Source organism: Stenella coeruleoalba (assembly GCF_951394435.1).
Source record: "Stenella coeruleoalba genome assembly, chromosome: 16".
Lineage (NCBI taxonomy): Eukaryota > Metazoa > Chordata > Mammalia > Artiodactyla > Delphinidae > Stenella > Stenella coeruleoalba.
In genome coordinates, this window is record NC_137162.1 from 11,086,084 (window position 1) to 11,112,412 (window position 26,329).

The 26,329-nt window shown below is 44.2% G+C and overlaps 1 protein-coding gene across 9 annotated transcripts in view; it reads right to left on the reverse strand.

Moving 5' to 3' along the window:
* The window catches only part of PLPP4 (phospholipid phosphatase 4), a 491,600-nt gene that overhangs the window by 334,716 nt on the left and 130,555 nt on the right, over window positions 1–26,329 (reverse strand). The window contains exon 1 of one of the 9 annotated variants that reach the window (XM_079900486.1): window positions 15,580–15,625. The exons of the other annotated variants lie outside the window; for them this stretch is intronic. The gene's annotated coding sequence lies outside the window, so the exon portion shown is untranslated. Of the gene's footprint in view, window positions 1–15,579; window positions 15,626–26,329 lie in introns of those variants that run through there. 9 annotated transcript variants of the gene reach the window in all.

Sequence of the window (26,329 nt, forward strand, 5' to 3'; positions counted from 1 at the left end):
CTCAAATGCACATAGAACACTTTCTAATATCCTTAGCCATGAAAAAAGCCTCAATAATTTAAAAGGATTCAAGTCATTCAGAGTATATTCTCTAACCATACTGGAATTAAATTAGAAATCTATAGCAGAATATGTGGAAAACCCTCCCTTCTGCAAACTCTGCAGCCTGGTTTTGGACCCCTTCATTATACAGACTCAACTTGTGTTTATAATAGTGCCTCCTACTGCTGTAATCATAACTGAAACTTATATAGTGCTTACCATGTGCCAGATTTAGTGTCCATAATGACCCTATAATGTAGGTGCTTTTATTCCTATTTCATAGGTGAAGAAACTAAACCAAAGCGCAGTAACGGAATCTACTTGAGGTCACAAAGCTAAGACATGTTAGAGCGGAACTTTGCGCTGAGGCAGTCTGGGTCCACAGTCTGTGCTCTTAGGTACTACTCTCCTGCCTCTCAACCCCATTTCTTCTGGCCACTGGCCATTTCAGAGCTCCTGCTCCTCTCCCTTAGTGTCCCTGCTTAGGCTGTGCCCTCTTAAACATGTGCTCTTCCTGTCTTTTCCTGGTGGGCAGACACTGGCTCTTCCTGCCCTCTCCATCTGGGCATCTCTCAATTCCCAGCTCAAAAGCCATCTCAATTTCATCCAACAAGAGTTCTCTGCTCCCCATAGGTATAACACAATTTATTTTCTGAACTCCTGAAGTATTCAGTAATAATAGCCAAGATTTTTCTGCATTTTCTATGGTAAAACAAGAGAGCTGGATCTATAATAGGAACCCAGGGTCCATCAGAAGAAGAACAGAGGAGGGGCAGGCCATGGCTTCTCTGAGTCAAGAATTAAAATATGGAGACTGGCAAACCCAGCACTCCTTTTTTAATCCCCTTTCCCACCAGGTGAGGCTACTTCCCTAGTCTCACCTCCAGTTACTTCCTGGGCAGGTGTACCTAAGAAGTCCATGGCTGGACTAGCCACTGTTTCAGAAGGAGGTCACCTCCAACCTTTTCTCTACTGCTCACCTGCCACCTAGGCTGAGACTGCCTTGTTGTTCCTGGATTCTCTCTTACCTACCTGGGAGTCCTGACGTTCTGCACAGTCTGACCCTGACCCCCAAGTACCCCCAGTACTAGCCTATATGTGGCACTCACCATGTCACAGAGTGACCTTTTCAAAATGCAAATCTCACTGTGTCATTTCCTGTTTAATACTTTTCAATAGGATAAAGACTAAAACCCTGTACTTGGGGTACATCTCACAGCATACTCATTGACCCTATGGAACCCAGACATACAGACCTCTCTCTCCGTCCCCACCTCCAAATCTCTTCTCCTTGTTAATTCCTACTCTTCCTTTGGATTTCAGTTAAATCTTTTCTTCCTCAAGAAAGTAACCCCTGACCTGCCCAATGAGCCATTCCTCCATTATAATTTCCAAGAGTGTTACATGCCTACCCTTCCGTAACCCTGGTCACAATTACAGCATTGTACTCACTGTATGGTTTTTTATTAGTGTTGATCTACTACACTAGACTGTAAATCCCTTGAGGGCAGTTACTCTGCTCACTTTTGCATCCCTGGCTTGTTGCTTATAGTTGGCCCTCAGTAGGCATTCACTCAGTAAGTGACTGAATAAGCCTGCTAATCCAAGTGCAACGTGGATGATACGGACTAGAAAATAACAATATTAGCTTTCTCATCCTTCACCGGACATTTTTCTCTCTCTTTCCCAGGAAGCATCCTGCGTGGGTCTGAGGGATCAAAGGGCTGAGGGGGCATCTGCCAGTCCTAGTTCTCAGAGAGACACAGTCCCTAATGTATTTTGGTCATGATTTCTTTTAACAATTATTCTTTGACTCCACATTAAATTGATCAAATACCCGTAGTTTTGATGTCTGGCACTGTTCCACTGATGTAGCCTTACTGCGACGGTCTCCTGTTTGCCTCTGCGGCTAAACAGATTTACAGAGCACATCCTCCCTGGAGCTCCAGATTTACGTACATGAAATTGGGCTGATGGGATTACTGATGAGTGACAGTGCACAACTGAATCAAAGTGGTCATTCCAGGAGGCTTCCCTGGTGGCAGAGTGGTTGAGAGTCCGCCTGCCGATGAAGGGGACATGGGTTCGTGCCCCGGTCCGGGAGGTTCCCAGATGACACGGAGTGGCTGGGCCCGTGAGCCATGGCCGCTGAGCCTGTGCGTCCGGAGCCTATGCTCGGCAACGGGAGAGGCCACAGCGGTGAGAGGCCCGCGTACCGCAAAAAAAAAAAAAAAAAAAAAGTGGTCATTCCAAATGAGTGTAAATGCATTTAGCATTTGGGAAAAGCTGATGCTGGCTTCATTTATGCCTCCCTTCCCTTGAAGACAACAATGGGTCTCTCATTCATCTAACTTTATCATTGTCAAGAAATAATAAGACGGTAAGTCTTAGGCCAAATAGATTTCAGGTAAACATTCTCTGTTCTGCACTGACCCAAAATCAGACTCTGCAGAGGCCATGGTCTTCCAATCCTCCAACCTCCCAAGCCCCTTCTCCTGGTTCTCATGAGTTCATCTCATTCCGATAGCTTTCAGGATTTGGGGTTGGGTTTAAATTAACTTCCTCCTGTTGGCATTTGTGTTTATTTTTTCCTTTCTTTAGCCCAAGGGATTAGATTGTGAGTTTCTAGCAATCTCTCATTTTGCTCTAACACCATTTGTATGCATTGCTCCACAGGAGCGAGAAGCAGAACAGGGTAGGATAAAGGTTTCCCAAACAGAAGGGGCAAAGCATTGCTCTGCATATTCTGACCTCCCCACAGCCTGGTTCTCTGGTCTGAAGTTGGGGCACAGAGAAGAGAAAGAGCAGATGAAATTTTCTCATGTTCCTCATTTCTCCCAGAGATGTCCTAAGGAGCCCCAAATCCCATAAAACTCCACCCCAAAACCAAAGCTTCTGGCTATAACCAACCGCTGAAATGAGAAAGTTCTAGCATGTCCCAGAGTCCTGCCTTATCATGTATGCATCAGGGGGCATCCTGTTGCATCCTGTTAACTCTAGTCCCTGAGTCATGTTCATTCCTGACATCTCAAGGTTCCTCTCTGATATTTACTGCTTTCACAGTCATCTCATTGGACCCTTAACATTCTGTGAAGTAAGCAGGGCAGGTTTTATCATCCCCATCTTAGAGATACAGAAAGTAGGGCCCTGCAACAGACATCTGCTCCTTCTGCTTGCCCAGTCCCCCCTCCTCCTCCTCTTCTGATATTGCCATCTCCCTTCCCCTTAGGAAACATCTCTTCCCACATCACATTTGGTTTTGATGAAGCTTTGATCAAAGCACACTGCTAACAGCTGCCTGTATCACTACTACCTCCCTAAGCTACAAGAGTCATGACTAAGAAAAGCCAATGAGACGCCCTGTCTTCTGGAAATCTGAATCAAGCAGAGAACTTCCAGGCAGAAGGGTGTTGGAATCAAGGGACAGCCCACAATGTCCGCTGCCAAGATCCCTGGAGTGACCGACCCAGTTGCTCAAATCTCCCTTTCTTCCTTTACCCTCCCCATCTCCTCCTAACAAATCCTTTCCGTCCTTAACTTAATCACAGTTAGTTTCTGCCACTTGCAACCAAAGCACTCAGCAACAGGTATGTAATTTGCCCAAGCTCTCAGTCTTGAACACAGGTCTCTTAACTCAATCTAGTGTTCTTTGTGCTGTGGCATGAACAAGTTATAAGTAATACTAATACCTTGACCAACACAGAGAAGACGGTAGGGCTGATACAATGAATATAAGTCTCATTCATTATCTAGGGTGGTGGGTCTCAACCAGGGGTAATTTTACCCCATTACCACCCCCAAGGGATATGTGGCAATGCCAGGAAACATTTTTGGCTGTCAAAAGTGATGGGGGATTGCCAGTGGATAGAGGCCAGGAATGCTGCTAAATACCCTACAATGCACAGGACAGCTCCCCCACTTCCATCCCCCCAAAAAAAGTTATCTGCCCCCAAAATGTCAGTAGCACCAAGGTTTAGAGACCTTGATCTGGTGAAAATGGAGTTATTTACCACATCAGTCAGGGTAACACTTAGCAATGGCAAAAAGGAAAAACAAAAAAAACCCACCTACTTTTCAATAGCTTAACACTTAACTCATCAAAGGTTTGCAACTCGCTGTTGCGAAGTCTGCTGGTAACTCTCCTTTCTGTAGTGACTTGCAATCCAGATCAATCCATCATCTGACACACCATTTCAGCACATGGTTTCCAAGTTGCTAAGGCAGGGGATGCAAGTGGTGGAGGCTTGCACGCCAGCTTTTAAATGCTGCAGCCTAGAAGTGACACCTGTCACTTCTACTCATGACCCACTGGCCAGAACAAGATACCTAAGTGCCGGGGGCTGGGATACACAGGGTGGGGCTGGGGACAATGCAATAGGCACTGAAGAGTAAACAATTCTACCACACAGCCCCTAGAGCCCAGCACCGTCAGACTGTACTAGACACAGAAAACTATCTGCACAATTCATCACTAAGTGACACGGCTAGGACCCGAATACGTCCCGTGCAGTGAATTACTCAGTTATCTCCTAGAACTTAGGTTGTTTTGTTTTTTAACCTCAGAGAATAAATTTGCTGTAGCAGCCCTGACTGCAGCCAATAATTCTTCTCTCTAAATAAGTGTCACCGAGGCCTGTTTTTGCTTTGTGGTGATCGGGCTATGAACTTTGGTAAACAGGCCATAGCCAACTAAATTCCATTGATTTAAATGGCATTTCCCTCCAAGAGCAGAGTCACATAAATGAAATTACATGTATACGTGATGCAGAGCATTTATGAGACCAATGTATTTTCATTGCAAATAATTAGCTGGACTCAATTTATGCAGAGATGTCATATTGCAGTTAAGAATCTCTAAATATGCACGAGGAACAATTTCTCAGTCATTTCGGGCAGTGTTTCTTAACCGTGGGCAGAGTCACTCCAGCAGCCTCTTCCAAAAATAATGTCCAGGCTGATCCTCCAGACTTCTAATTCAACAGAGATATATATACTCATTAAGATAACTGTGGTTGCAAATAAAGAATCTGACTGTGGCTACTTGAAAAACAAAAGGGGAAGGGTTTCCAGAAGGATACTAGGAAGCTTACAGAACTGAGTTGCCAGGGCTTGGAAACAGCAGAACTGGGGCACTGCACGAAACACAGCTGCCAGGGTTCAAGGTCCTTCTGAGAGTTTCAAGGTAGCTCACCCCATCACCCACCCCTACTTGTAAATCTCCACGTAAGTTTACATTTCCCAGAAGGAGTTGCTGGATTAGCCTGGCTGAGAAGGGTGTCTCCACCCCTGGATCAATCAGCTATGGTGGAGGAGGGGGAAAATCTTTCATTAAACTGTACAATCCGGAGCAAGTTACAAGACCTCTTCATGCCTCAGTTTTCTCACCTGTGAAATGGAGGTGATCATAGCATCTGTCCTGGAGGAGCTACTGTGAGTGCATCTTGCAGTTCCAGTTGGTGCCTAATACTGTTGGGATCTAGAACATGTGTAATTTGGAATTAGGATTGGGTGCTTTAATTAGTAGATTTACTGAGCACTTACAATGAGTAAACAATGTGAAGACTTTTACTTGCACTGGCCCATTTAATTTTCAAAAGAGATCTACAGGCAGAGACCTCCTGTGTCTGATACCTCGCCTGGAATAGGACAAGTGCTCCCGAAATGTCGAATAAATAGATGAATGAATGAATGAATAAAAGAAATGAATGGTGATGCCACTGCCAACTCCTCCAGCAAAGATTGCAGGTGGTGATCTGCACAAGTGGTGACCCCACCTCTTCCACTGCAGACACCAGACCCTATTCATGCCCAGCACCTGCTGGCCCAGGGAGTACTGGGCATGTATAGGGTCTGGGGTCTGCAATGGAAGAGGTGCATTCCCCACCTCTCATGGGGCCACCATTCTAGTTGGTGCCCCCCTATAGAGACCAATGGCCCCTCTCTAACACTTGTCCTCATTTTTCACAAATGCATTCATTACATGTGAAAGTACAGGACTGCCAGTTTTTCTTTGATTTCTTGAAGAGTTTGTGTGTGTGGCGTGGGCTCCAAAAATGGCTCCAGCTATAATTTTGTAGTGTGTGACTTTATGCTTCCGCTCTGTGTGACTTTGGGATAATCATTTTCTTTCTCTGGGCCTCAGTTTTGCAGTGTACGAAAGGGGGATAAGTAACTCAGCAGCTGTAGTATAGTTATGTGAGCAAATGTATGGTAAAAACAGCAAAATTAGTGTCAAGTAGTAGGAGTTCAATCAATATTAGCCAAAATTACAATAGTACTTAATAATCATTATTGAGATGATACCATAGCTGGTAAAGGAAATAGATGAAAGTAAACTAATCCCAAAGTAGTAATTTATTTTTAAAGCAGATCTGTTTCCTTGATGTTTGCTTTCCTTAAGATTTGCTCTTTTCTCCTCAAATACAGAACATGAATTCTGGAACGAGACTGCCTGGGTTTGAATCTAGATTTACCACTCACTAGCTATGTGATCTTGGGCAAAAGTTTAACTTCTTTGTACTTCAATTTCCTCATCTTAAGAGGCAATCATATCAGTACTTAACTCACAGGATTGTTATAAGGATAAGATGAGCTAGTATTTATAAAATAGAATGATACCCATTCACAGAAAGTACTATTTAAGTTTATTAAATAAATGAAACAGAATGCAGGGGGAATTTCTGATCAGCTAGTATATCCAGGTAGATGGCTTCCAGACATGACGCCTTGGTAAGGACAGTTAAACAAAGCTTACTCCATCTTATTTCTGGGCAAAGCATTTGATCAATTTTTGAATTTGGGTTTCAGAAGACCGTTACCACTCATGCTCATCCCGGTCTATTCAACTTGATGGAAGGTGAGATCATGGCGTCTTGTGTGAATCAAAACATCTTGAAATGCTTTGATCAATGAGAAATACTAGGGTTCAGCAGTTTCCTGGCTTCAGTACAAAGAAGTGACACCTACTTTTAGTTGACTTTGAGGCAGTGAAATCTTCGGGCACAGATAACAGAAGGGCTCTGGGAGCCAGCAGATGGTACCTGGTAACAGCCCTTCAAGATGAGCAACAGCTGGAAAAGGAAGGTGAAATGCCACAGAGCAAGTTGTTTTGCATACGAATTGTTGCATTTCTGATCAAGTTTCCCTGAGGCTTACCAGGAGGAAGATTTATAAACCTTTCTCTTTAGGAGGCAGTGCAGAGTAAAAAAAAATCCAGAGAACACTATCTTTCACCGTGGTTTTCTTTTTTTTAATTTATTGTGGCAAAAAACATAGCATAAAATTTATTGTCTTAACCATTTCTAACTGCACAGTTCAGTAGTGTTAAGTACATTCAGGGTTGTGAAACAGATCCAGAACTTTTTCATACTGCAAAGCTGAAAGTCTCTACCATTAAACAATGACGCTTCTTTTTTCCCTCCTCCCCCCTACCCCAGCCCCTGGCAACCATCATTTTACTCTCTGCCTCTATGAATTTGAGGTATCTACTCTAGATACCTCATGTAAGTGGAATCATATGGTATTTGTCTTTTTGTGACAAATTATTTCACTTAGTATAATGTCCTCAAGGTTCACTCATTTTGTAGCATATGACAGGATTTCTTTCCTTTTTTGAAGCTGAATAATATTTCATTGTATGTACATACCATATTTTGTTTATCCACTCATCTATGCTACAAAGCATTTGGGTTACTACCTCTTGGCTATTACAAATACTGCTGCTATGAACATGGGTATACAAACACCTGAGACCCTGCTTTCAATATTTTGGTACATACCTAGAAGTGGGACTGCTGGATCATAAGGTAGTTCTATTTTTAATTTTTTGAGGAAACTCCATACTGTTTTCATAGTGGCTGCACCGTTATACATTCCCACCAACAGTGCACAAGGTTCCAATTTCTCCACAACTTTACCAAGGCAGTTATTTTCTGGTGTTTTTACAGTAGCCACATCCTAATGGGTGGTGAGGTGATTTCCCGCGTGCTTTTGATTTGCACGTCTCTGATAATTAGTGATGTTGAATATCTTTTCATATGTTTGTTGGCCATTTGTATATAATCATTGGAGAAATGCCTATTCCATTTTAAACCCATCTTTTAATTGGGTTATTTGATTTTTTTGTTGTCAAGTTGCAAGAGTGTTTTATATATTCTGGATATTAACCCTTTATCAGATACATGGTTTGCAAATATTTTCTCCTACGTTGACTTTTCACTCTGTTGATTTCATCCTTTAATGCACAACGGTGTTTAAGTTTGATGTACTCCCCTTCCCCTTTTTTTAGCTTTTGTTGGCTGTGCTCTTGGTGTCATCCAAGAAATCACTGCCAAGTCCAATGTCATGAAGCTTCTCCCTATATTTTCTTGTAGGAGTTTTATGATTTTAGGTCTTACATGTAGGTCTGTAATTCATTCTTGAGTTAATTTTTGTATATGGTATAAGACAAAGTTCCACCTTCATTCTTTTGCATTAGGAAATCTAGTTTCCCAGCACCAGGTGTTGAAGATTCTTTCACCTCATTTTGACTTTCCTCATTAAGAGAAGGGGATCAGTAAGGCTGCTAGAGTTCTCTTAATAGATGCAAGAAGGCCCAACGAATGAGGAAGAAATGAGTTTAATTCCTGCCTCTTTCACTGTGAGCCTCTGTTTCACGGCCGTTGTTAAACTCGCACTTTCAGACCCAGCACTGACTCTGCTTCCAATCACCGTTCTCAGTTCAGCCTTCTGACCACTGGGAATCAGGTTTGCTCCATTTGTTTCTCCATGACTTCTGAAACAATCCTCCACTCATTCCATAACCTTGTGAAGCCAATTTCCTTTGCCAAAACTTAACTGAACAGGTTTTATTTCATCCTCTCGGTACTTACTAATCAGAATTGATTTTATTTTTTCCTTTTCCTAATGTTTGGGAGACTCCAGCAGAACATGTGTGATATTCTTTTTAAAGTTACATTTTATTTGTTTGCTTAAACTCTGTCTCCTTGTGAAAACTATCTGTAGCAGCTCAATGTTTAATAATTTCATCTCATTTCTTGAAAGGTTAGTGTTATTTTAACTTAGTTAAGCTCGTAGAGTATAAAGCCACCACAGTCCAATTCTTGTCAACTGGGCATGCATACACATCTCTTTTAACCATATTTAACTCACAAAGACAATAGCAAAATCACGCATTCCACCTCTCACCATGCACTTCATGTACTTATACCCTGAACAATTGAAAGCACACTCCCAAAAAGAGGATACAGAGCCCCTTTATCTATCTCTGAGTCATGTTCATTCTTCTAGCTGAGTCACACTCCTCTCTTGATATGCTGTAACTTAAATACTGAGATATAAAGTTAACTGCTGTTAACACATCTTACATAAGATGGTAGGGGCATGGGAAGGAGGAGTAGAAAGTAATTAATCCATACACAAGTATAGGCATACCAAAATAAAGAAAAAATGCTCACAACTATTACAGCTTCTGCAACTTATTTCTGCAACTGGTAAGACCTTGTATAACTGTCTTCTTTCACTGTCTACTCTGTATGCCTTTTGCCTTCAGCAAGCATGTCAGTGAGTCATGATTCCTTGCCTGGGGAGGTGACCCAAACCTTCGTTTCTGAAGGTCTGGGCTATTGGAAGTCCTGGCTGAATTAGATCCCTGTGGCTCTCCACTGACTTTTACCACAGGACACGGTAGTTCTAAGAGGTTCTGGGAAGTGCTCCTCTTGATCTCTGCTGCATAGAAGGAACCCCTGATAGTCAGGATCACTGACCCCAGTCAGTACAGAAACTCTCTTCTCTGCCTGCTGACTCACTGGCGTGAGGAGCTTCAAGTGGCTGGCTGGCAGCCTCAATTTCCCATTTAATTGAACTGATGCTGTGTTTCCTGGTGGAGGCATTTGTGCCTTAGGAACTAAGATCTCTAGACCAATAGACCCAAAGTCTCAGAGATGGAAAGCAAATTCATTCTTGGGTCACTAGGAATAATAGTGAGAAGAGCCACTTCCATATTCCCCCTCTGATTCCCAGTCCCATGAATATTATGGGGAAAACAGAACATATATGGACTCTTGGTTTAGAGCACATAATCTCAGCCCTGCAAGATATTTTCACCCAACTGGCCCTGTAAATGGATCTGCAAAAAGGCAATTTAGTGCCTATCAGCTCAGCAGCTTCAGGCTGATGTGGACACAGTCAAACCAATGAACTCCATGAACATGAGTCTACTGACACACTTTATTTGCTCAAATCCAATCTCACATATACTCCTTACAGTGGATGATGGAATGCTGCTATGCACACCCAACCTGATGGCTTAGTGGGCAACGCCCAGTTCATGATAGGCAGCTGGGGTCACATGGCCACTTGATGGCCTGCCATCAAGCATTTGGTATTGCCCAGTAGCACTTGTAGACACCTGCAATAAAGAACCACTTCCCTCAAGTTATCCACTGCACTTAGAAACAACCAACCAAATCCATCATGCTCCATATTTTCACTAAAATGTTCTGTGATGACAACTACTTGGTCACCTATAAACCTATAGGAGCACGTGAAGTAGTCTATAGAAGGTTGTCGACTTTGCATCTGTGATGGGTCTGAAGTCCCTGTGGGACGGCAGGGATGGAAGTCAGGAAGAAAAGCTGGGCATGAGGAGGGAGAGATCAAGGATGCAATGAAGCCAGTAGAGATGATCTAGAACACACAAGAACAAACTGGGAACTGCAACACAACCAGAACGTGTGTCTGTCTTTCACCGCACTAACCTTGAGGATGTGGTAACTGGCAGAAGAATCTGGTGTCCCCTGCCACAGAGTTGCACACACACCTGCCCCAGGACTTGGCAAAGCTGGTGGAAGAGGTCTGGTGAGAGCGGGAGGAGCTATGGGCTCACCTGAAGTCCCGTGACTAAAAGGGTGCCAGCACCTAGACGAGGGGCCACCAGGTGCTCCCTGCACTGACCTTCATAGGGCAAAGGCCACCACTTCACTTCTGCTCCTACATCCTTTGTGAAATCCTCTTATAGCCAACCCTAATCCGGAACCAGACACAGCAAGGCGGCCTTGGAAACATAGTTCCACCTGCTTTGACATGATACAGAGCCAAAACAAGGATGGAAATCATTTCTTAGATTGCTTGAAATCACTGGGAACAAATTTTCAGGAATAAGTTTTCTACTCAATGTCTCTTTTCTTCTTCTTTGATCCTCATAGTCACTGGACTGCAGGTATTATGTTTGATTACTATGATCATCATCACAGCTAACATTTATTGCACATTTACTATGTGACAGATACTAGTCAACTACCTTGCATTCTTTTTTTTTTTTCTTTGCAGTACATAGGACTCTCACCGCTGTGGCCTCTCCTGTTGCGGAGCACAGGCTCCGGACGCGCAGGCCCAGCGGCCATGGCCCACGGGCCCAGCCGCCCCGCGGTATGTGGGATCCTCCCAGACCGGGGCACGAACCCGCGTCCCCTGCATCGGCAGGCGGACTCTCAACCACTGCGCCACCAGGGAAGCCCACCTTGCATTCTTAATTCACTTAATTCTCACAATCATCCTATGGGGTAGGTTCTATTGTACAGATGAGGAAATTAAAGCTGAGGAGGGAGGAAAGAGCTTCCCAAGATCATACAGAGGGTAAGAGGCTGGGCAGGCATCTGAACAGAGTCAGTCTGACTCCAGTGTCCTTTTTCTCAACCACTAAACTATAATATTCCTAACATCACACAGGATCCAAATATTAATGAAGACCTTAACACAAATGAAACACATAGAATCTCTGTATGAATTTGGTTTTGAGGAAAAAGGAACATTTTAAAGAATATTTGTAACCAAAAAAATCTAAATGATGCATCACTTACACTTAATCCAGGGGGTACCATAACTTGCTTCAAATCCCCAGAGGGGCGTAAGATTGCAGCTCTAGTTTTAAAAAGCATTATGACACAAAATAATATACTTGTATTCAAGCTGTGTAGTCTATGAGAGCAATGCTAAAGTAAAGCAGATGAGGTGTTGGATAAACAAGGCAAGAGAAATGTATATTTACATGTTCTTTCACTCACTCCTTTAGCTAATATTTGGGAAGAGCACTGTGTGGCTAAGAGGTTGAGGGCATAAAAGAGACTGAAGCCCTGCCAGGGTGTCAAGTCTACAAGGGGAGACAAAGCATCGAGAGAGGGGGTGTGGCATCTCCCCTACTAGAAACCAGAACGCCAGGCAGGATGAGTATCCAAGAGAAGGAAAAATCCAGTGAACAAGTTTGGTGATGGAAGAGAAATGGCATCCTAGCTTGATTTCCTTTCTCTTCACTTTTCCTTTCTCTCCACTTTTGGAATTGCATGGAAATCTAGGAAAAACAAGGGAGTCATGAGATCAGGGTCCCATTTTCCTGTTTCTCCTGTAACACTGGGGATCTACTTCCATTCTTCTCTAGATCTCCAGCTCTTCAAATGGAGTTGGGGGAGGGAGGGTCCTGAGGATTTTCTTTCTAGTTCTACAGTTCTAACAATCTAGCATTCTACGACACTGAACGTTTTCATACAAAGAGGGGCGGTCCTAACCCCACTCAGGAAGCACACTCTTGATGCTGAATTATACTGCTGAGGATGCTGCCACTGCTGTGCTCTAGCTGATTTTTATTCTGTCGTGGTTTTTTTTTTTCAGCGTCAGTGATAGATTCACCCAGATCCATTTTCCCTGCCATTTTCCCTTAAGGCCACCAGAGGGTTGAAATCACAATTCCATCTGAGCCCCAAGAGAATCTGGTCCCTGACCCAGCCCTGGGAAGAGAGCATTGTCCCCAGTGGGAGCCAGTAGCCCCAAACTATCAGTGATAGGATAGTTCATACATTAGGAAGACAGACTCACTTCACACATGAAGGAGCCGCTGGCAAAGTATTCTCAAGACCAGAGAAAAGTTTGCAGACTGAATATAATGAAAGGGCATGTGATTCTTAAACATTTTTAGGACTGAGCTAAAAGCAAATTAGTTGAAAGTAATCTGAGTAGAAAAGCAAATGGCTTGAGCTATACATTACCAAAAGAAAGAAAAATGATACAGATGAACTGGTTTGCAAGGCAGAAATAGAGACACAGATGTAGAGAACAAGTGCATGGACACCAAGGGGGGAAAGCAGGGGGTGGGGGGTGGGATGAACTGGGAGACTGGGATTGACATGTATACACTAATATGTATAAAATAGATAATAAGAAACTCCTGTATAGCACAGGGAACTCCACTTCGCTGTACAGTAGAAACTAACACAATACTGTAAAACAACTATACCCCAATTGAAAAAAAAAAAAAGAAACGAAAGCAATGTGTGTGAGGGCTGTGTGTGTGTGAGAGAGTGTGCGTTTTCTGCAGAGATTTTAATATGGGTAAGCATCCAAGCTCCACGGCTCCCATGTTAAGAACAGCCTCCGTTAACTGATCCCAGTCAGTAGACCAAGCATGTTACGTGCATTTTCTCATCTAATCCTTACATTAAGCTCATTTGTGTGCTGTGTCCCATTCCACAGATGAGGAAACAGCCTTAGGCAGGAGAAATGTGTGTCCAAACCACATGGCTAAGGGAAGAGCTGGGATTTGAACTGAGGTCTAATTCCAGACACCTCTGTCCTTCTATCTACTAACACTAGCCTTTTTTTTTCCCCAGAGAATTAAACCTTGCCTTGACTTGGGTACTTGTGCCACTAGACGTTGGCTTGGTCAGGATGAAGGGGTGTGTTGGGATCTATGCTAATGTGTGTTGAACATGGACGAATGGGATGCACTCAATAACATTTACTGAATAAACACGACGTGCCTGGCTCTGTGCTAAGTAGGAGCTGGAAACTCAGAAACACAAACAGCATAAAACAAAGAGGTCACTGCTGCACTACAGATATGTGTGGAAATTTCAGGGTGATCCAGATGACAGAGCGCTGAATTGTGCTTGGGTGAACTGCTGAGTCTCCTCAGAGAAAGCTCTCTTTGAAATGAGCCTCAAAACATGGTAGGAGCTCACTACTGAAGGAAGGAAGAGGGGAAGTGTATTTAAGGTAAAACCTTAGGAAATAAAGGAAAGTCTGAGAGCACCAGAGTCGGCTTCCCCTGCTTCCTGAGAGTCTGGAAAGCTACCAGCTCTTGGCTGGTGTTGCGAACGGTCAGGTCCTCTTTAATAAGCCAGACTGACAGCAAGTCTGCTCCTCTGCGGTGTGATGTGCATTAGCAATACTGAGGTGAGGCACCTGTGGCCTTGCTGGGCCGTGAAATGAATCAAGCATGGAAAACAGCTTTTCTATCATACAGCCATGAGTCAAAAAATGCTCAGTCCCAGAACATGTGGGCACCCATCATGTACTCCTTGAGAGCCGAGAAGAAAGGGGTCAGCGAGCGTTTAACATGCTGATAGGAATTATATCACAGCCACTCCACATTTGGAGCCCAGAAGAAGCTTCCTGCTCCAGATACGGCTGCTCTAAAAAAGAGGGGGGTAAAAGGGAGGAATAAAGAAGCTTGGAAGTGAACGAGCAAGAAGTGAGGAAGTCATTACCTGAACTAAAGAATCCTGCTTGGTTCTCCTTCTGGCCTGGCTCTACATGCATTCACACAGAGCCTTGGAGAGGAGGCTTCGAAAATCTGGAATTATACTTAAACTATGACTATTAAAAGACTATATGGAAAGAAAACTAAAATCGGGCCTCGAAGTCAAGAGAACTGTGCCATAATGTACAGTGAGAATCACGTGCACTGTCATCTTTAGCAGCAGGTTATCAAGCTGACGTAGCCTTCTACAAACTTCCTCCTCCTCTTTGTTTCCTATGTTCGGTCCTTATCACGTCCCCAAGTCATCGGCAAATTTTCTAAGCACTTTCCTAATCTATCCATTGAGTAGCCCTGGCCCATTTTTTCAAGTTTTACTTCTTCCTTTAAACTCTTCTCGTTTACATGAGAAAGGATAGTGAAGTGAAAAACTTGAAACCCTGACACTTAACAAATTCATAATTATGATTTTCTGTTTACCTCATCTCTCAGAATGCCCAGCACCCCCTTACCTCATTTTTCACAATGATGTTCCAAAAATATTGTTACTCAATTTTTAAAAAGTAAATCAGATCTTAAGTTATAGATGGGGATTTTTCTACATAGAGAAAACTCTTGGTGAAATATTTTATAAAGTAAACAGAAATGTTCTATAAATGTTTGCCTCCTTAAAAATTCACTTATACATCATATTTTAAGTGTATTAAAAAATCAGAATACCATTCTTTCTACATGTTTCAAGTTTTGTAGGAGCATGTCATACATATTCACTGATGGTTATCATTAATATTAAACCTTACAAAGAGCTGCATTCTACCAAAATTATGGCAAAGCAATACCAAAACAATACCAGCTTCCAAACAATACCAGCTTCCAAAATTCTATAAGAAACAGAAAGTGCAGGCAGATTTCACACTTGGAGGAGTTTCCTTGTTCACTGAAATCAGTTGGTGACAGGATGATTTTTCTAAGGCACTTCTGAAAATTAAGCCAACTATAATTTTACCTACCTCAGAGGCAACTTTTTAAGGTAGTTATATTTTCAAGTGAAATTCCATTTCTTCCCCAAAGTATACTCACTGAAACAATATAGAGAAAAAAGGCAACACACACAGATGAATTTAGATGAATGTGAATTAACAGGAAAGCTCTTGGCAATGGTGAAGGTGCAGTATGTGTGGCAATTATTAGTTTATGAAGAAACTTACAGAAGTAACCAGAGACAATACCCAGATACTCTTCCTGGAGACGATTATAAAGGGAGAAAACTGGCCTAGCAAAGTTAAGAATTATATGAAGTTTATTTCTTTTGTTTTTCACCTCACCTCCGTTTCTCTTTCCCCACCCTCTTTGGGACCCAATGTCTTGTGTTTCTGCCTAGAGGCCCCCAGAAGGAGCCATTTAGACGAACCATTTGTGGTATTAAAATGTCTGGTGACACAGAATCACCTTGCCCCCCTTCCCGCAGCCCGTCAAAGCTTCTCCTCGCACAGCTGTCCAAAACATTCTGTCTAGAGCAGCACTGTCAAGAGCGTGGTCCTCAAACCAGCAGCACCGGCATCACCTGGGAGTTCATTAGAAATGCAAATTCTCAAGGTACTGAAATAGGTGTCTCAAAGGAATGTCTGCACTCCCGTGTCACTGCCAGTTATTCACAATAGCCAAGACACGGAAATAACCCACATGTCTGTGGATGGATAAATGGATAAAGAAATCGTGGTTTATATAAACTATGGAATATTACTCAACCTTAAAAAAGAAGATCCTACCATTTGCAACAACATGGATGAACGTGGAGGACATCATGCTAAGAGAAATAAGCCAGACTCAGAAAGGAAAAAAAACAACCTGCATGACCTCTCTTATATGTGGAATCTAGAAAAGTCAAATACACAGAAGCAGGGAGTAGGTGGTTACCAGAGGTAGGGAGGTGGGAGAAATGAGGAGGTGTTGGTCAGTGGGTACAAAGTTGAAGTTATGTGGGATGAGTAAGTCCAGGGATCTAAGTACAGCATGATAACTATAGTTGATGATACTGTATTGAATACTGGAAATTTACTAAGAGAGTTCAGGTGCTCTCACCACAAAAAAAAAGGGAAAAAAATGGTTAATGGTGTACAGAGACGGATAATGTTAATTAGCTTGATTGTTCTAATCATTTCACTACATATTCATATATCAAATCATCATACTGTACACATTAAGTATACACAATTTGTATTTTAAATAATTTTTTAAATGCAAATTCTCAAGTCCCACCTTGACCCACTGAATTAGAATCAAGGTCCATGACACTGTTTTAACAAGCTTTCCATATAGCTCTTATGCACATTAAAGTTTGAAGATCACTGACTTAGAGAAATGGTCGGAGGGAGAATTCCAGCAGTGGAGGAGACTGGATGAGCAGGAGCTCTCCCTACGTGACCCTTTCCAACGAAGAGATTCTGGTCCAAAGCACTTTCACCCACTAACTGTAAGCCAATTATTGACATATAAAATGTAAAGTGAAAACACTGGGAAATGGTCTAAAATCTTATTGAATAATTTCCCTGAACTTTGGACGTGAGGATTCAAAATTAATGACTCAATGATATTGGAAATGAACAGTATGTCTCACTTAATTCTCTGTCTCTCCAGAGAGAGGCTAAGTGGGACACATAAATTGGAAGAAATTACTTAACGAGTTGATTAATGTTCTGAGAGAGGAGGGACCCAAAATGGATACATTCTGCTGATTTCTAAAAAGAGGGTTTGATTAAAATCAATGGCTTAACCCTACTGTGAACAAGCTGGATCAATCTCTGCTGTGGGGAGTCTCATCAATGCACAAGAAGAAGGAAATGAGGCCACAGTCAGCAGGATTTCAGAGACAGTCAGCGTTTGCTAAAAGACTATTTATCACCTGCAGGAATGTTAAGAGCATAAAAGGAAAAATCAAATATTAGCTTCAGCTAAGAACAGATTTTCCTGTACATGGAAAGGGGAACACCCAGCCCCTAGCCATCCAGAGTTAAATAAATTATTCTCCAAGGTTAAACTGCCGTCAGGCTATACTTTATAACCTGAACATTTGCTGTGACTTTTCAACAATTTGCACACACCTCGCCGTGGGTCTGTGGGAACAGATGGGTGGGCTGGCATTGCAGTGAAAGCATCATTATTCAGCAGTAGGCTCTCGGCACTGCAGATTCCCCAGGGGCTTTGCACGGGCCCAGGTCTGTACCCCACACACGCACTCCCTCCACCACGGCCTCGGGCCACCTCCCACCTTCCCCGGTAGAGGGCCCAGAACTCCCACCCCTCCAGTCCCAGGGCCCTGTTCAAGTTCACCCTGCTTCCCCAGGCTTCAGCTACTCCTGCTCCAACTCTGAGAGAATTCTTCTGCCTGGTAGAGAAGCTGACCTACATCAGAGAAGGGAGGAATCTAGGAGGCCAGCACAGTTAGACTGAGCAGCGTGGAGGACACAGGAACTCAGAGCTAGACCCGGGCAGGCTTGGGTTGGTATGGGAAGCAAAAGACTGGTCCCCCCAGAGATGCCCACATCCTAATCTCGGAACCTGGGAATATGTTGGTTTTCATGGCAAAGGGGATTAAGGCTGCTGATGCAGTGAAGTTTGCTGACTTTGAGGTTATCCTGCATTACCTGGGTGGGATCCATCTAATCACATGGGTCCTTAAAAGTGGAAGAAGAGGAGAGAGAAAAATGCAGTGTGGGCAGGACTTGACCGACGGCTGCTGGCTTTGGAGCTGGAAGAAGGGAAACATGGGGAAGCCTCTAGAAGTTGGAAAGGCAAGGAAATGGATTCTCCCCTAGAGCCTCCGAAATGAAGGCAGTCCTGCTGACCCCTTGATCTTGGCCCAGTGAGACCCACATGGCACTTCTGACCTACAGAACTGTGAGAGACTAAATGTATGTTTTAAGCCACTCGCTTTGTGGTCGTTTGCTACAGCAGTGATAGGAAACTCACATGGTCAGCGAGGGCTGAGGGGTCAGGCATCTTGACCTCAGAGCACTCTGTGGGTTTTGCAGGACCTGCTCCAGCCCATGTCTCCGGGTTGGGTGGGCAGAGCCACTGCCTGTTCGGTGGAAGAAGTGGGGAGGAAGCAAGAAGGTAAACAGACAACTGGTTTCTAACCGTTAATTTACCCCTGAAGTTTCACAAATGCAGAATTGGTGGAAATTCAAAGAAATAAGGTGAGCACCCATATTATTAATTGTATAAAACAGATTTGATTTGCACCTTTTAGAAAATGAAGCTGTGTACATTGACTGACTGTTTAAAACAATCTTGACAAAGCAATCTTATTTTCAGAGAATGTCTCAAAACATTATGAAGCTAGTGAAATTGTTTTTAATGTCACAAGAAAAACTGGAAACTGGTATTTAATATTTTTAAAATGCCTTATGGGGTTTCCCTGGTGGCGCAGTGGTTGAGAGTCCGCCTGCCAATGCGGGTTCATGCCCCGGTCCGGGAAGATCCCACATGCCGCGGAGCGGCTGGGCCTGTGAGCCATGGCCACTGGGCCTGCGCATCCGGAGCCTGTGCTCCACAACGGGAGAGGCCACAACAGTGAGAGGCCGCGTACAGCAAAAAAACCAAAAAAACCAAAAAAACCTCCTTATTTTGTTAGAAACACTTTGACTTTAATAGCTAATTATATGTCTTTCAGTATCTAAATATACAGTACTCAAATTTTTTTAGATTTGTGTAAATTCACACTTAGTCACTTTCCTGCATGATGGGAATAATAGAGATCCTCATAAAAGGGTAGATGTTGTACTGAAAGATATAAATAATAGAGGTGGGTGATTTTTAGTGGCTTTAGTAGAAGAAACGCAAGTGTTCCTCATCACACTCCATCCCCGTCAGCCCCCAGCGAAGAGGAGACTTTGTTAGGCCACGTGCTCAGCCTCCAGAGCAAGGTCAATACCACCTTTACCTAGAGGGTCTGGTTAAGAGGTCTCGCCTCTCACTTGTCTGAACTGAAGGGTCCTGTGCTCTGCCCACACAGCAGCCACACCAGGTCAGCCCTGGGCATGGGGACCAACAGGGCTCTCTTGCCATTTCATTCTCTCTGGGTACAAGTGCCCCTGGAGCTGGTGGCAGTGTCAGGTTGGCTTTCCTCTGAAGCAGTTTAGGTTTAGGAAACAAAGGTTCTCTATGTGGCCAAACCCATCTTATCAAGGAGATCTGCACTGGGTCTCAGGTCCAAAGGCCAGTTAACAATCAAGTACTAGCGGAGTGTATTAGTCAGGGTTCTCTAGAAAAACAGAACCAATCTATCTATCTATCTATCTATCTATATATGAAAATTTAATATAGGAATTGGCTCACATGGTTATGGATGCCAAGAGGTCCCATGATCTGCCCTCTGCAAACTGCAGAACCAGGGAAGCTGGAGGAATAATTCAGTTCAAGTCTGAAGGCCTGAGACCCAGGAGCACTTGATGTCCAAGGGCAGGAGAAGACAGAGAGTGAATTCACCCTTCCCCCACCTCTCTGTCCTATCGGGGCACATTGGAGAGGATCACCTGCTTTACCAGGTCCACCCATTCAAATGCTACTCTCTTCTAGAAACACCCTCACAGACACCCCCAGAAGTATGTTACAGTTAACCGGGCACCCCTTAGCCCAGTCAAGCTGACACACAAACTTCACCACCACTCAAGGTGTTCCCCACCACTGTGCTCCAATACGCTCTAGAAATCACGTGAAGGGGCACAGGGGGTTAAAGCCTGATTCAGGGGAGTCCTGAGACCACAATCAACTTCCAGAAGCCATCCAACCTACCCCTCAAACTGTAATATCTGAAAAAGAGGGCAACAGGGGAAAGATGTGGGGAGAGAAAACGAAGATAGAAAGGAGGAAAAAAGGAGGTGGGGAAGGAGGGAGAGGAGGGAGGGAAAACAGAATCACTCTGACCAGTGGCCAGTCAGCCTCTCCGCCATGGGAGTCTCACACAGTCTGCACCGCCTTCCGGACCCACGGGAGGACACCCAGCACCGCCCCCCCAAGTGTCAGAGCCAGGGTGCACACACACACAGGAGGAGATGCCTGGGCACTGCTTGCCAGCACTTTTCCCTTTTTAACCATTTCCACACAGAGCTTTTGAAACATTAGTAATTCCAATTCCATGGACTCGTTTGCAGGTACAAAGTTCAACATGGCAGGATGAGGGCAGTGCATAGAACCCTGTGCCCAGAATTTTAATGTGATTTTTCCTAAGCGAATGGGCACCGAGAAGTGAGCTTTTCTTTCTCCTTTTTTGGAGATACTGAAGTCTCAGCTAGAGTGAAGTCATGGGCTATCGGCCCAGCACATGCTCGGGAATATCGATTTGCTGGAAAACTGCAGCTTTCCAAATGGAAACCTGGCTTTAAGCAGGTAATGTTAAGCACAGCTAATATACTTTGAGGTTTTGCAATACAACTGAGAGATGTGTCACATCCATCAGGTGATGCATGATCAAGTGTCAGTTAACTTTTCATAACTTCTAGAAGGGAAACTGTGTGGAAGTGAGGAGGGGCAGGAGTTTTATGGTTTATCAGACTGTGAGTACAACAGCTCAGTTCTGTGTGTGTGTGTTTTCAGGGCTGGGGGTGTTTGTTAAGAACTGCTCCTTTCCTCGTGTAAAAGTCTTACCTCAAGTCAGGAGGTCCACCTAAATGTCTAACCACAATCTATCCAAATGTGGAGCCTTTTGCCCCCAGAGAAGATACAACCAAGGTAATGTAATCAGTAGAACAGAAGCCATCTATGCCTCACCAAGCCCATAGCAGACTTCTACTTTTTAATAGATGCAGGCATTTACTATCATCAGTTACTTGTCTTTTAATTTGACATTTAATATCTCTCCTTGTCTCTGAGGCATTCCAGACATACATTCGTTTCCTTTTCACTCTAAGTTAACATCATGCCTTTCTTCCAAGACCATCATTCTTAATCTCCTTTAAACACTTCGTGAAAGCAAACAGCTATCTTTAGCCTTTCTGCCTCAAGTATTTCCGAGAGCGATCACAGGTTGTCGTGTATCTGAACTTCGCTCCTCAACAACATGAGTCTTAGTGAGGCTTGCTTGCAGTCCTTGGGGCCAGGAACCTCATCTTTTCATACATTTTACAAAGCGTCTTGTGAACTTAGAGCCTTCAATAAATTACATACTGCCACAGAGGTGATCGCTTTCCATCTCCACTCTTGGGACTGTGGTCACCTACATTTTATGGACATCTCTTTTAACCAGGTCCATTAATTTTGCAGTAAGCATTCTAAGTGTAAATCAGCTCCCGTATGGCACGATCTGCCAACTTTTCACAGGGTTTGTCTTCTTCACAAAGGCACCAACGGGACCCAATTTATAATATCCTTAAGTAAGACTGGATTTGGTGGTTGTTTTCATGCAGGAGCTGGAAAGCCTCTGTGGATCTCCCTCTATGCAGGAGTGACCTTTACCTGGGCTGTACCCAGTTCAGGGCCCCTATGGCTCCAGAGCCTGGGAGGTGGAACTCAAGCTAGATGAGTGTGATGGGGTTTCTGAACAGCAGGATTCCCGGAGGATGCCTTCCAGTGGGCAGCACGGGCTGAGCCCACCCACAGAACACTTCTATTTGGCCAGGGTTCAGCCTGGGCACACACGCCGGCAGCCAGTCAGTGGCGGAAGCAGAAGATGGGGATTGTTAGGGTCCCACCAGAGGGCCCTGGGGCTGGAGTTCAGTTCTTGGATATGAACGAACTGACCCCAGACTTGGAGCTGGGGCCTCCGGCTCTGGGGTTACTCTTCCAAATCCTGAGCAGTTAATCAACTCCCCTGACCTAAACCTGCCCTCAGGGTCCGAGTGAGACAGTCCCGGCCCAATAGTCAGGTGGCTTCTTGCCTCTGCGGAGCCTCCATGTGCCGTCTGTGTGGGAAGGTACAGCACCAGCCTCAGAGGACAGTTATGGGAACACACACACAGCGCCTGGCACAGACACCCAATGCGGGTGACTTCTCCATGCTTTGCCATCATTCTTTTAAAATAAATTTATTTATTTATATTTTTAAAATTTTGGCTGCATTGTGTCTTCGTTGCTGTGCGTGGGCTCTCTCTCGTTGTGGCAAGCGGCAGCTACTTTTTTTTTAATTTATTTTATTTTATTTTATTTTTGGCTGCATTGGGTCTTCGTTGCTGCATGCGGGCTTTCTCTAGTTGTGGCGAGCGGGGGCTGCTCTTCGTTGCAGTGCACGGGCTTCTCATTGCAGTGGCTTCTCTTGTTGCGGAGCACAGGCTCTAGTTGTGCGGGCTTCAGTAGTTGTGGCTCGCGGCCTCTTAGAAGGCAGGCTCAGTAGTTGTGGCACACGGGCTTAGTTGCTCTGCGGTATGTGGGATCTTCCCAGACCAGGGATCAAACCTGTGTTCCCTGCATTGGCAGGTGGATTCTCAACCACTGCGCCACCAGGGAAGTCCTGCCATCAGTATTCTTATTGCTTCCGAGCCAGGTTCTGACTCCTGCTGCTGTAAGTCTTGAACAGCTGGAAGACTGAGTCAGTCCCAAGGGTCTGTATTCCTGTGAAAGACAAATGGCTGGGCCCAGCCAGAAAACTCCCCATTCTGGGAACCAAACTGGCGTTTCTTCCGCAATGCCTGCCTCAAGCGGAGTCAGTGACTCCTTCCTCTTGCCACCTGGGAGTCCTCTGGGACAACATCTGTGAGCTAAGTCTTACAGCCCTCTAGGGACCACTTTTCCTTTAATAACCAAGGAATAAGAACCAGAGCTCCCTGCCACATCACTACAAAAAGCCCCTCCATCAGTGTTCCCAAGAACACCCAGGAAGTATGTGCAGGTCCCATAGCTCCACTCTGCCCCAGCTTCTCACCTTTCAGAGCCGGCTGCCTCTTACTTGCTTTGCCATCCTACCCCAACTCCCCTTTTAATCTGCTCAGTCCCTGTTTGTGAGCACAGCCTCAGAACCCACAAACGCAGAGCTGTTACCAAAGTTGAAGAAGTCATATTACAGCCCTCTGAACCAAATATTTCATGGGGCTTCCTCATTGGCCCCTTTCCCTAAGCCCCAAGATAGCTGCCAGGTTGCCGGGGTTTACTCGTAATCCCCACACAAAACCTCCACAGTCACGTCCCTTTATCAAGGGATAAAATCTCTGCAGCCACCCACGCCCTCCATGGAGTCTCCATCCTTGTACAAAGGATGCCTTGTGGCCCGTTCCCAACTCACCTTGTGGTTTCATCTTTTGCACAGTCAGATGCATCAAATAGTAATTTCCCCCAAAGTGGGGAGCCCTGAGCCCTCTTCAAGCCTCTGGCTCTGGCAACACAAGGAATGTGAACGCTTTGAATAACTTTTCCTTCAAGGTTACGAGAATCTTTAGTCCAATAGGTGAGTAAGGTGCCCCCAGTAGCCCAGGGTAAGTCCTTGACTTCCACCTTGTGGAAGGGGCTCACCAAAGTGGTCTCCCAAAACAAAGGGCATCTTCCCCAAAGATGGCTTTGTTTCCATCATAGATTAAAGAACCTTTTGAGGTTTTCACAATTAGCATTTCCCCTGGTCCAAACCATTCATGGATCCCATCATTTTACAATCTGTTCTAATGTTCTGCTTCCAACTATGCCAGGATTTTGACCCATTTTATAACACACAACTCCTGCATGCTTTCCCATGGTCTTGTAGAACTTGTAGAACCAACCAAGATCTTGTAGAACTTCACTTTCTGTAGATTGTGTTCAAACTGGGCATTTTAGAGTATTTATTTATTTATTTCGAATTTTCAGAATCATTTTATTTGCATTTATTTCTGTTATTGGACACTCTTTTGTTAAGTTTATATACAAGGTTTGTTGAGTTCAACAGGGGGTTGATTGCCTGAACTACTTTTGGCCTAAGAATAGCTGTATGATTGACTTTTAAAAATTGAACAGATATATTACCCTGGCTAATAAAACTCTTACATTTAAAGCAATGCTAGAAATTTTGAAACACTGGCCCTAAAATGCACATTTATGCACCATGTGAGGTATGCTATACAGACTAGATTTCAGAATGTTGAATTTTTAATATTAAAAAATACTTTTCTAAAAAAATACTTTTCTGTTAATCTACAGAGGACCATGCTCTCTGGTATTGAGCATTCAAAAAAATTATTTTTGTCTCAGAGAGGGCCCAGAATGAAGCATAATTAAATTAACTATGTTAAATTAACTATGCTGGGGCAGTGTTAAGATTAAAACAACCCTATTTTAATTAGTTTTTTTTGATAGGCTCACTTAACACATTAATGTGTGTGGCTAAAATTTTATATAAATGGAATGTGCCCCCCCTTTAGAGTATTTTTTTATATAAATAGTATGTGCCCCCCCTTTAGAGTATTTTTTTAACCACATGTCCCTCCCCAGAGGTTCACTGGCCCTCCTGGCACCCCCTCCTTATCCCATCCCAGAGACTGGGAATCACTTCTATTAGACTATGAGCTCCTCCGAGGTAGGGACCCTCCTCCACACCTGTGTGCTCCACTCCCCAAGGGTGGTGGCATCCACTCCTCAATATCTGTTCACATCATTAATCTTTGCATTTCTTTCTATTCCCACTATCCCCACCTTAGTTGAATCCACCTTCTTAGCTCAGCTACTCACAGCAACAGCTACCTCGATGGTCTCCTGGCCTCTATCTTTTGCCCCTCCCCAGTCTGTGGTCCACACTCTAGGCAAAGCAACCTTTCTAAAATGCAAATCTGACCAAGTCGCTCCTCAGCTTACATGCTGCAATGGGCTTACAGGACAAAGTCCAAACACCCGCTGCATCATTTCTCACCATTGTGCCCTTCCCCCTCCTTCCTACTCTATGCTTAGCCATGCTGGACCTGTTTCAGTTCCTCAAGTTTGCCATCCTCTCACGTCCTCTCCTCCAGGCATGCTAGTCCCAATGTCTGGCCTGTGGCAACTCCTCAATACCCATGTGGTAAACAGACAAATCAATCAATCAGCTAATTACTGGGCCCCTCACTGCCTATCCATAGGCTGCCCGACACACGAGTAGCTTCTCAGTAAATGTCTGAAGGAGAGGAAGAGGTAAGATGAGGAAGGAGAGCGGCAGGGGAAGGGAAGAGAAGACGAGGGGTATGCTGGCCGATGAGAGGCCACAGAGGTCAATTACCCCATCAGTAGATCTGAGGAAGGTGAAGCACAGGATAAGGAAAGGGCAAAGCCAGGGACACAACAGTTATCACAGACTGGGGGTCTTGAGACCTTGGCCAGTCCCACTGAGGTGGGTTCTAGTGACAGGTCTCAGCCAACCTAAGTCCCAGATGGTCCAGGGTGGCCAAGAGAGCTCTGCTCCCTTGGGTCTGTTGTTGGACCCCACTTATCTACACATTGTCCGTCCAGCAGAAGGGCTCTCCCAGGGAAGGGCAGGGGTGGAACTGGGACTGGATAGGTCCCTGACTCAATATATAGGCCTGACTTTCATCCCCAGAGCTATATCAAGGCCTTATCCAGGTGGCCCTTCAACCAGGGGTTCAATGTCATTCTGACCTCAGAATCAATATAAAAACACCAAGGCAGAGAAACCAAAATCTAGATGGATATCTCAAGCCCAGTGCTTCATACCAACATGAGGCAATTACATAGTCATGTTATTATACAGCAAACCAGCATGCCAACTCTGTGACTAGCTATAAATTTTGTTTTCCTACTAGAAAATGTATTTTCTCCTGCCTAGTAGTAAACTTGATATCTATACATCAGTATAGCTTTTAGAGATTCAGTCTGCAT